This window comes from Dendropsophus ebraccatus, chromosome 11 (assembly GCF_027789765.1).
Source record: "Dendropsophus ebraccatus isolate aDenEbr1 chromosome 11, aDenEbr1.pat, whole genome shotgun sequence".
Taxonomy (NCBI): Eukaryota; Metazoa; Chordata; class Amphibia; order Anura; family Hylidae; genus Dendropsophus; species Dendropsophus ebraccatus.
In genome coordinates, this window is record NC_091464.1 from 101,240,504 (window position 1) to 101,250,546 (window position 10,043).

A 10,043-nucleotide genomic window follows, 5' to 3' on the forward strand; every position below is an offset into this window, starting at 1 on the left:
AGAGGGGGACCATCTATAGAGGGGGAAAGAGGGGGACCATCTATAAAGGGGGAAAGAGGGGGACCATCTGTAAAGGGGAGAAGAGGGGGGACCATCTATAGAGGGGGAAAGAGGGGGACCATCTATAGAGGGGGAAAGAGGGGGACCATGTATAGAGGGGGAAAGAGGGGGACCATCTATAGAGGGGGGAAGAGGGGGACCATCTATAAAGGGGGGAAAGAGGGGGACCATCTATAGAGGGGGAAAGAGGGAGACCATCTATAAGGGAGGGGGGAGAGGGGGATCATCTATAAGGGAGGGGGGAGAGGGGGACCATCTATAGAGGGGGAAAAGAGAGGGACCATCTATAAGGGGGGAAAGAGAGGGACCATCTATAAGGGGGGAAAGAGAGGGACCATCTATAGAGGGGGAAAGAGGGGGACCATCTATAAGGGGGAAAGAGGGGGACCATCTATAAGGGGTGAAAGAGGGGGACCATCTATAAAGGGGGACTATCTCCTATAGGATTAGCACCCTCCTCTCCTGACATCCTCTGTGCTGCTCGGACCTCTCCTATAAGATCAGCACCCTCTTCTCCTGACATCCTCTGTGCTGCTCGGACCTCTCCTATAAGATCAGCACCCTCCTCTCCTGACATCCTCTGTGCTGCTGTGTCCTCCCCTATAAGATCAGCCCCCTCCTCTCCTGACATCCTCTGTGCTGCTGTGACCTCTCCTATAAGATCAGCACCCTCCTCTCCTGACATCCTCTGTGCTGCTGTGACCTCTCCTATAAGATCAGCACCCTCCTCTCCTGACATCCTCTGTGCTGCTGTGACCTTGGGGGGGCAACATCAGGGGACCAGGTGAGGTGGCAATATGTTTATTGGGGGCAGTGGAGGTGGGGTGGGCAATGCTTACTGGGGGTAGCAGCAAGGGACCAAACATTATGTTTATTGGGGCCAGCAGGGAGGGGAGGCAGGCAGTGTTTATTGGGGACAGTGGTGGGGGGGGGCAGTAGCGGATTATAATGTGGGCAGATTGACCGGGGGGGGGCCCAGGTTGGGTGGACAGCCCGGGGCCCAGGGTACATTTAATCCGCCACTGTCCTCATCTATAGGTAAAAGACATGATTTACTCCAATTCACCTCAAATCCTGAAAAGGCTCCAAATCCTTCCAGTGAAGTAATTATACCGGGAATAGTATTAACAGGATCCACTACAAACAATAACAGATCATCCGCATATAAAAGGATTTTACTTTCCGCTCCTTCCATCCCAAAGCCTCTAAATTCAGAGCGCTGCCGGACCCATGCTGCCAGAGGTTCAATATAAATAGCAAATCATAAAGGAGAGAGGGGACACCCCTGACGGGTACCTCTGCTCAAAGGAAAAGATTCGGACATGCGACCATTAATAGACAATCTCGCAAGGGGGGAATCATATAGGGTACGAATCCAACCCACCAACCGAGGGCCTAGCCCCATCTTATCTAAAGTCGCTCCACCCTGTCAAACGCCTTAGTGGCATCTAAGGACAGGATGGAGCGGGAACCCGGGACCCCATGTTGGATATTGGCGAATACTCATTGTCATGTACAGTGCGACCTGGAATAAAACCCCCTTGCTCAGGGCCAATTAAGGTTCCAATCACACCAGTCAATATCCTGGCTATAATTTTGGCAAATAATTTAACATCTGTGTAGAGAAATGGGACGATATGACCCCATTTCAGATCTTTTCCTTTTTTTATCTGTGCTTCCCTCATGGATCCCGGACGTTTCCCTCTCTTACAGGATTCATTAAAAACCTCAAGCAGCATGGGAAGGAGAGAGCTAGAAAAATGTCTGTAAATCTGGAAAGGAAGACCATCAGTGCCGGGGAGGAATTACCAGAAATAGCTCCTTAGAAGAGATGTCACGATCTAACACCTCACGAGAGTCACTAACACATCACGAGAGTCACTAACACATCACGAGAGTCACTAACACCTCACGAGAGTCACTAACACATCACGAGAGTCACTAACACATCACGAGAGTCACTAACACATCACGAGAGTCACTAACATATCACGAGAGTCACTAACACATCACGAGAGTCACTAACACATCACGAGAGTCACTAACACATCACGAGAGTCACTAACACATCACGAGAGTCACTAACACATCACGAGAGTCACTAACACATCACGAGAGTCACTAACACCTCACGAGAGTCCCTAACACATCACGAGAGTCACTAACACATCACGAGAGTCCCGGAGAGCTGGAAGATCCAGAGAACTCATTAATCTCTCTCCGGCCGAACTGCCCCATCTATATAATGAGGTAAAGAAATTCAAAAACTCCTTTTCTATCTCTACCTTACCCGTTACCTCCCCCTTATACTAGTTATATCTTGCCTATTTCTTTGGTCTTAGAGAATATTAGCTAGTATTCTATTCGGTTTGCCTCCTTCAACTAACCCCCTCTGACCCTGGAAGAATTGTTTAGGTTGTACCTTTTTCTTAAGGAACTCGGAGTATTTCTTCTGAGCAGACTGCAACCCTAACCAATAGTGATGAGCGAATACTGTTCAATCGAATAGACATTCGATCAAATAGTGAGATATTCGAATATTCAATATTCGTACGAATATCCCCCGAATATTCGATAAATATTTGATATGCGTTCAAATCCCCCAGCTTCCGGTTTCACCCTCCAAATGGCCAAATAGGTGTTTTTCACTGTAACCGGTTGCTTTTGATAATAGTCTGAGAAGGCCATAACCACACAGATTTATAGAAAAATAAGAGATTTATTACATAGAATTATACTTAGCTGCAGTTACAGATGGGACAGATGCATGGTTGTTCCTTCCACAATGAAATGGGGAGCCCCTTTGTATATTATGGACTAATATACACCCATCTCGCTCGATGACCACCAGGGTGCTGGGCACCTTCCATCCATGGTCCCAGCTGAGGCTGACTAGAAGCTACATACCCCCGACCTTTATAGTAAGTTTGGGTGGGGGGTGATGGGCTTCTATGTCTATGTAGACCACTGATGACCATGAATGGAAGTTTCCCAGGCCTTGTACATGTTTATCAAGCACAATGTGGTTGTACAATTACAGCTACATGCATTTGGGCAATAACAACAACTGTGTCCTCCAATGGTGACACTACTGGGGAGGTTTATGGCCGAACAGCTGGCATAACAATACATCTACCTATTCCCATGCACATAGCTAAATACAAACCAATCCCACTTACACAGCCAGCTAAGATAGATAGATGGATAGATAGATAGGAGATAGATAGGAGATAGATGGATAGATAGATGGATAGATAGATAGATAGATAGATAGATAGATAGATAGATAGATAGGAGATAGATAGGAGATAGATAGGAGATAGATAGATAGGAGATAGATAGGAGATAGATAGATAGGAGATAGGAGATAGATAGATAGATAGATAGATAGGAGATAGATAGATAGATAGATAGATAGATAGGAGATAGATAGATAGATAGATAGATAGATAGGAGATATATAGGAGATAGATAGGACATAGATAGATAGATAGATAGGAGATAGGAGATAGATAGATAGGAGATAGGAGATAGATAGATAGGAGATAGATAGGAGATAGATAGATAGATAGGAGATAGATAGGAGATAGATAGATAGGAGATAGATAGGAGATAGATAGATAGGAGATAGATAGGAGATAGATAGGAGATAGATAGGAGATAGATAGGAGATAGATAGATAGATAGGAGATAGATAGATAGATAGGAGATAGATAGATAATAGATAGATAGATAGATAGATAGATAGATAGGAGATAGATAGATAGATAGATAGATAGATAGATAGATAGATAGATAGATAGATAGATAGGAGATAGATAGATAGATGATAGATAGGAGATAGATAGATAGGAGATAGATAGATAGGAGATAGATAGATAGGAGATAGATAGATAGGAGATAGATAGATAGATAGATAGGAGATAGATAGATAGGAGATAGATAGATAGGAGATAGATAGATAGATAGATAGATAGATAGATAGATAGATAGATAGGAGATAGATAGGAGATAGATAGATAGATGGATGGATAGATGGATAGATAGATAGATAGATAGATAGATAGATAGATAGATAGATAGATAGGAGATAGGTAGGAGATAGATAGATAGGAGATAGATAGGAGATAGATAGATAGATCCCGCCCAGCAGTCCAGGAGTAAGCAGCACTGAACATGAGCTCCTGAGTTTTCATCACTTTATACCTTGTAATGAGCAAATTCTAAGACGAAACCTGGGAAATACAAACTCCATGGGATACAGAAGCGAGCAGCACTAAAGCTCTTCATAAAAAGGAAAAACTTTTTTTGGATTTAAAGGACAAAACAAGAATCTTGCTTTGAGGACAGCCAACAATCATCAAGACAGACCACAAGGCTACAAGGACCATCAACCTCAAGAGTCCAAAGATCCTCAGCAGCCACAGGTAAGAGCTCCTGCTCCAACACCAACCCCTACACCCTCACCAGAAACTGCTAGAGACCAAACTCCATAGAAATAAGGATAATATTTAAAACATGCAAAATCACAATTTAGACCACGTAAAGTCCAGCAACATAGATGAGCAGAGGAGCCAGGCAGCCTCAGCCAGCAGGGGGTCAGACATCCTGGAGATAACATACTCAGAAGGGCTGCGGAGCATTCAGGCAAGGAAAGCCATAAAAGATGCCACCATCAGACAGAATCCAGAGACCCTCTATGCCGACTTTACTTATAAAGAGCCAATTAGGAGGAAAACGGATGTGGTCTTCTTCACCGAGCAGCCCAATGCCTGGAACAAAGCCTTCTGCAACTATTATGAAAACATCTCAAAGGGCGGCATCAACCGGGGCCGGCAGATCAGGGTAAAGGAAACTGGGGATGAGGAGGACACAGTACTCACCATAAACATCTATAACACTGGCACCATCATGGTACAAGGAACTGAGGATAACCTCACTCAGTTTGAAAGAACATTTCCTGATATTAAAAACGAAGCTCAAAAACACAAGCAAGAGCAAAAACCAGAGACAGTCCCCAAGGACCCCCCTGTGTCTGTAGGTGAGGATGCTTCCCACCCAACACCCAACATTCTCAGAGACTGCTTATCTCAATTGGAGAGAGACTTTGTACAGTTCAAGGAGGAACTTCAAAGAAACCAAAGTGACAAAAATGCAAACGACAAAGCACTTAATGAAATAAACAAACTGAAATGTGAATTCACAGCAGCTCTAGGAGAAATGCAATGTAAAGTACAAGCCCTCCAACAAGAAAACATCAAGCTACAACATGAGATAACAGATCTAAAGAGACAAATCCAGAACCAGGACGGGGGCCCAGGGGGGAGCACAGGCACAATGGCAGCCAGCATCCAGGACTTTATATCAGAGATCCGGAACAGACCAACAACACCAGAAATAAATGTGACCATACCAACCAACGGCGGACTGATCCAGATGGAGAGAGAGCCAACAACTATCAGAGCCGCTAGCACAGACCAGCACAAAGACCCAGCAACACAACCAAGTGGCACCCAGGAAACCATACAGCAAGCAGCCCGTAAGCCCCAACGCGGGGACACTGATACCGTACTAATCATAGACTCTAATGGGAAATACCTTAACATGAGGCGACTTTTCCCCAAAATTAGGGTTAAGAAAATTAATTGTGCAACCATTGAACAAGTCACAGCAGTTATCAATGAACCACACTTTACCAACCCAACCAATCTAGTCATACATACAGGTACAAACAATCTCCAAGACCAGCAGCAACAAATTGCTGAACAGCTGACCCAGCTGGCAAAAACTGCACAAAAGAAGTTCCCGACCAGTAAAATAATAGTGTCCACCCTGCTGCCTAGAAAGGATGTGGCCAGCGATACCATCCAGACCATTAACAACGACCTAGCAGCTAAGATCAGCTCAGTGCCAAACATCACCCTGGCACAACACCCCAACATCAACCACCGCCACCTATACGACAGCAAACACCTCAACAAGCAAGGGGTCAGCCTCCTGGCCAAAGAAATAAAGGACATTGTACTAAACAGAACCCCCCGTCCTAGACCCCACACAGGCCAAACCAGAGACAACAGGGAAACGCCACCAACAACCCAAACACCTCAAGCATCATGTGCCACACCACAAACTGAAAACATGGCCCCATACCCCAAATCAGACCACCAAAGGCAAAAACCATGGAGAAAACCACCTGCCTCACACCGAGAAATAAAGAGCAGAGACCTAGACGAGATAAAGACCCTGCTCAGAACCCTTAGTAGGATACTCATGTGACTGGACAACACAAGCCTTGTCTACCATGCCAGAACCAGTCAGACCCCCAGACCGTCCTACACATCCAGCTCATTACAAGGTATACAGACCCCCTATGACATCCTTTATTATCAGCAGTTGGAACATCCAAGGTCTGAACGCTTCAGCCTTTGGATGTAAAGTAAACGATCCGGACTTCACCCAGAGTCTGGAAAATAGTGACATCCAAATCCTCCTAGAAACCTGGACTAAAGCAGAGAGTGAGTCCCTGGTGCCCACTGGATACAGGGAAATCTTTGTCCCGGCCCTGAAAAACAAAACCACCAAACTAGGCCGCTGTTCAGGAGGAATACTAGTGTGGTACAAAGCGGAGTTCCATCAGCAGATCAGACCGGTGAAGCGAGGAGACAGCCACATCTGGATTAGAATAGACCGCTCCATCCTCACCGCCCAATCTGACATCTACCTATGCGCTGCCTACATACCACCGCCAGAGTCCCCTTACCACAACCCTGAAACCTTCGAAATCCTGCAAAGGGAAGCCGCCCACTATCAAACCCGCGGAAAAGTCCTCATAACTGGAGATCTCAATGCCAGAACAGGTAGGGAAAGAGACTACCTGACCGCAGACGGAAACATCTATATATATGGGGCAGAGACTGAATGTGATAGCTCAGTACACATGGAGAGGAACAGCTATGACAGCACAGTGAACAAGAGCGGCAAAAAATTGTTGAATCTCTGCCGAAGTTTGGGGCTTCACATCCTCAATGGTCGCACCAAGGGAGACTCCCTAGGAAGGACTACCTTAAACTCCCATGTGGGCAGCAGTGTAGTGGACTACGCCATCACAGATATGGGCCATTCAGACATTGGGGCCTTCATAGTCAATCCACAATCACACCTGTCGGACCATAACCAGATAGTCCTTTATATTAAGTCCACAAACAAACCACCGGGACAAAAACCCCATCAGGCCGGACTTTTCCCATTACATCCATCCTACAAGTGGTCCAAGATGTCGTCTCTCAAGTATAAAGAGATACACACTGGACCAAAAATCCAAGGGATGCTCAACAACTTTAACAACAAGGTGTACCAGAGTAACCCAGAAGGAGTGGACCAAGCGGTAAGGGATCTTAATAATATATTCTACACCATGGCAGAAATGGCTGACCTGCAAAAGAGTAGCCACAAGAAGACAAAAGAAAAAAATCCTAGCGCTTGGTTTGATAAGGAGTGCAAAGGTGTACGGAAGACCCTAAGATCGGCCTCAAATAAAAAGCACAGGGACCCCAACAACACTAAACTGCGGGAGGCCTATGACACAATACAAAGGCAATACAAAACCCTTCTCAGAAGGAAAAAACAGGAGTACACCTTAACCAAGCTCACCCAGCTCCAAGACGCCCTCCAAGAAAACTCCTTCTGGGAACTATGGAACCACCTGGGCACAAAGGGAAAGAAAAACACCCTCCACATTCAGAGCGGCAACATCTGGCTCCAATATTTCAAAAACCTCTATGGAGACATCCCGAAAGAGGAACGGAACCCGGACCAAGAACAAATTATATCAAAACTGAAGACCATGGAGGAGATACTGAAGGACTTCCAAAACCCTCTGGATTTACCTATAACACCGCAGGAGATTTCTGAGAGACTATCAACTATAAGGTGTAAGAAAGCCAGCGGTACTGACGGCATCCCCCCCGAAATGATCAAGTACAGCCCACCAGCAATACAGGCGGCCATAGCAAAACTGTACAACATTGTGCTGAGCTCTGGCTACTTCCCTCGTGCCTGGAACCAAGGTGTCATAACCCCAATACACAAGAGCGGGGACAGGTATGACCCGGCCAACTATCGGGGGGTATGTGTCAGCAGCAACCTGGGGAAACTCTTCAACAACATCCTGAACCAGAGAATCCTCAGCTTCCTCACCCAGCACAATATCCTCAGCAAAAGCCAAGCAGGGTTCATGCCGAACCACCGCACCACGGACCATGTCTATACCCTGCACCGCCTCATCCAGAGCCACGTCCACAACACAAAGAAAGGAAAAATATACGCCTGTTTTGTGGACTTCAAAAAGGCTTTCGATTCGGTGTGGCACCCAGGATTGCTTCTAAAATTGCTGGAGAGTGGAATAGGGGGAAAGACCTATGATGTTATCAAAAGTTCCTACACTGGGAACCAATGCTGCGTGAAGGTAAATGGGAAGAGAACGGCTTATTTCCAGCAGAGCCGAGGAGTCAGGCAGGGCTGCTGCCTCAGCCCAACACTCTTCAACATTTATATCAATGAGCTAGCAGTAGCCCTGGAGTCCTCCCCAACACCAGGTCTCACCCTCCATGACACCGAGGTGAAATTCCTTCTGTATGCGGATGACCTTCTCCTCCTATCATCATCTGAGAAAGGTCTCCAAGACCAGCTAGCCATCCTGGAGAAGTTCAGCACCACATGGGCTCTACCCATCAACCTCAAAAAGACCAACACTGTGGTGTTCCAGAGAAGGAAAACAAAGTCAGCCGGGTCCCCTACCTTCACGCTACACAACCAGCCCCTTACACCCACCAGCAGCTACACCTACCTGGGCCTGATAATAGAACAGACGGGGAGCTTCAAATCTGCCATCGAGATGCTGAGAGACAAAGCCTGCAAAACCTTCTACACCATCAGAAGACAATTCTACCACCTTAAGCCACCTGTCAGGGTTTGGCTTAAAATCTTTGACTCCATTATTGCACCAATTCTCCTGTATGGCAGCGAGGTCTGGGGTCCTCACACATACCCCGACTGGTCAAAATGGGATTCCAGCCCAACGGAAATCTTCCATCTGGAGTTCTGTAAGCATCTCCTCCAGGTCCATCGGAGCACCTCTAACTGTGCCTGTAGAGCAGAGCTGGGCAGATTCCCCCTGCACCTAACTATCCAGAAGAGGGCGCTGTCATTCTGGGGTCACCTACATGGTAGTAGTGAAGGTTCCTATCACCATAAAGCCTTGCTACACCAAGGGGCCCCAGGCAAAGCAGAGCCCCAAAACATACTCTCTGGAACCCAGCCCAACCAGACAATCCCACCATACCAGCTCACAAAAGCCGGGATCAGGAACACAATAACCAGGAGACAAGAAGACTACGTCCAAGAATGGAGAGAGGAGGTCAGGGCATCCCAGAAGCTGGCCGTGTACCAGAGCCTGCAGAGGGAATACAGACTGGCCCCATATCTGGAGGAGCTTCCCAACCCCAGAGACCGGAAGATCCTGAGCCGCTACAGACTGAGCGCCCACAACCTGGCCATTGAAACTGGGCGGCACCGACAGAGCTACATCCCCAGGGAGAGCAGACTGTGCCAGCAGTGCGACCAGGAGGCCGTGGAGGATGAGGCCCACTTCCTGCTACACTGCTCCAAATACTCAGCAGTGAGGGACACTCACTATAGGAGACTCTCCAACCTCCTCCCAGGCTTCCCCACCATGGAGGAGGAAGAGAAACTACCCATCCTGCTGGGAGAAGAAGAGACCACAGCGACTATAGTGGCACAATACGTCACTGCCTGCCATAGACTGAGAGGAGCGTGATACGTCATGGACTCCAATACCCCAACCCCGATAGGTCATGGACTCCAATACCCCGACCCTGAATGTATTCCCCCCCCCCACCATCATGATACATCATGAACCCCTGTACACCGACCCCGGGTGAATCCCATTTCCTCAACTCCCTATT

At 47.0% G+C, this 10,043-nt stretch overlaps 1 long non-coding RNA gene across 1 annotated transcript in view; it reads left to right on the forward strand.

Moving 5' to 3' along the window:
• The first annotated feature begins 2,210 nt into the window (after positions 1–2,210).
• The window catches only part of LOC138768028 (uncharacterized), a 31,744-nt gene continuing 23,911 nt past the window's right edge, over positions 2,211–10,043 (forward strand). Inside the window, exon 1 of the long non-coding RNA XR_011358917.1 lies at positions 2,211–2,310. This is a non-coding gene — a long non-coding RNA (uncharacterized lncRNA). The remainder of the gene's footprint in view (positions 2,311–10,043) is intronic.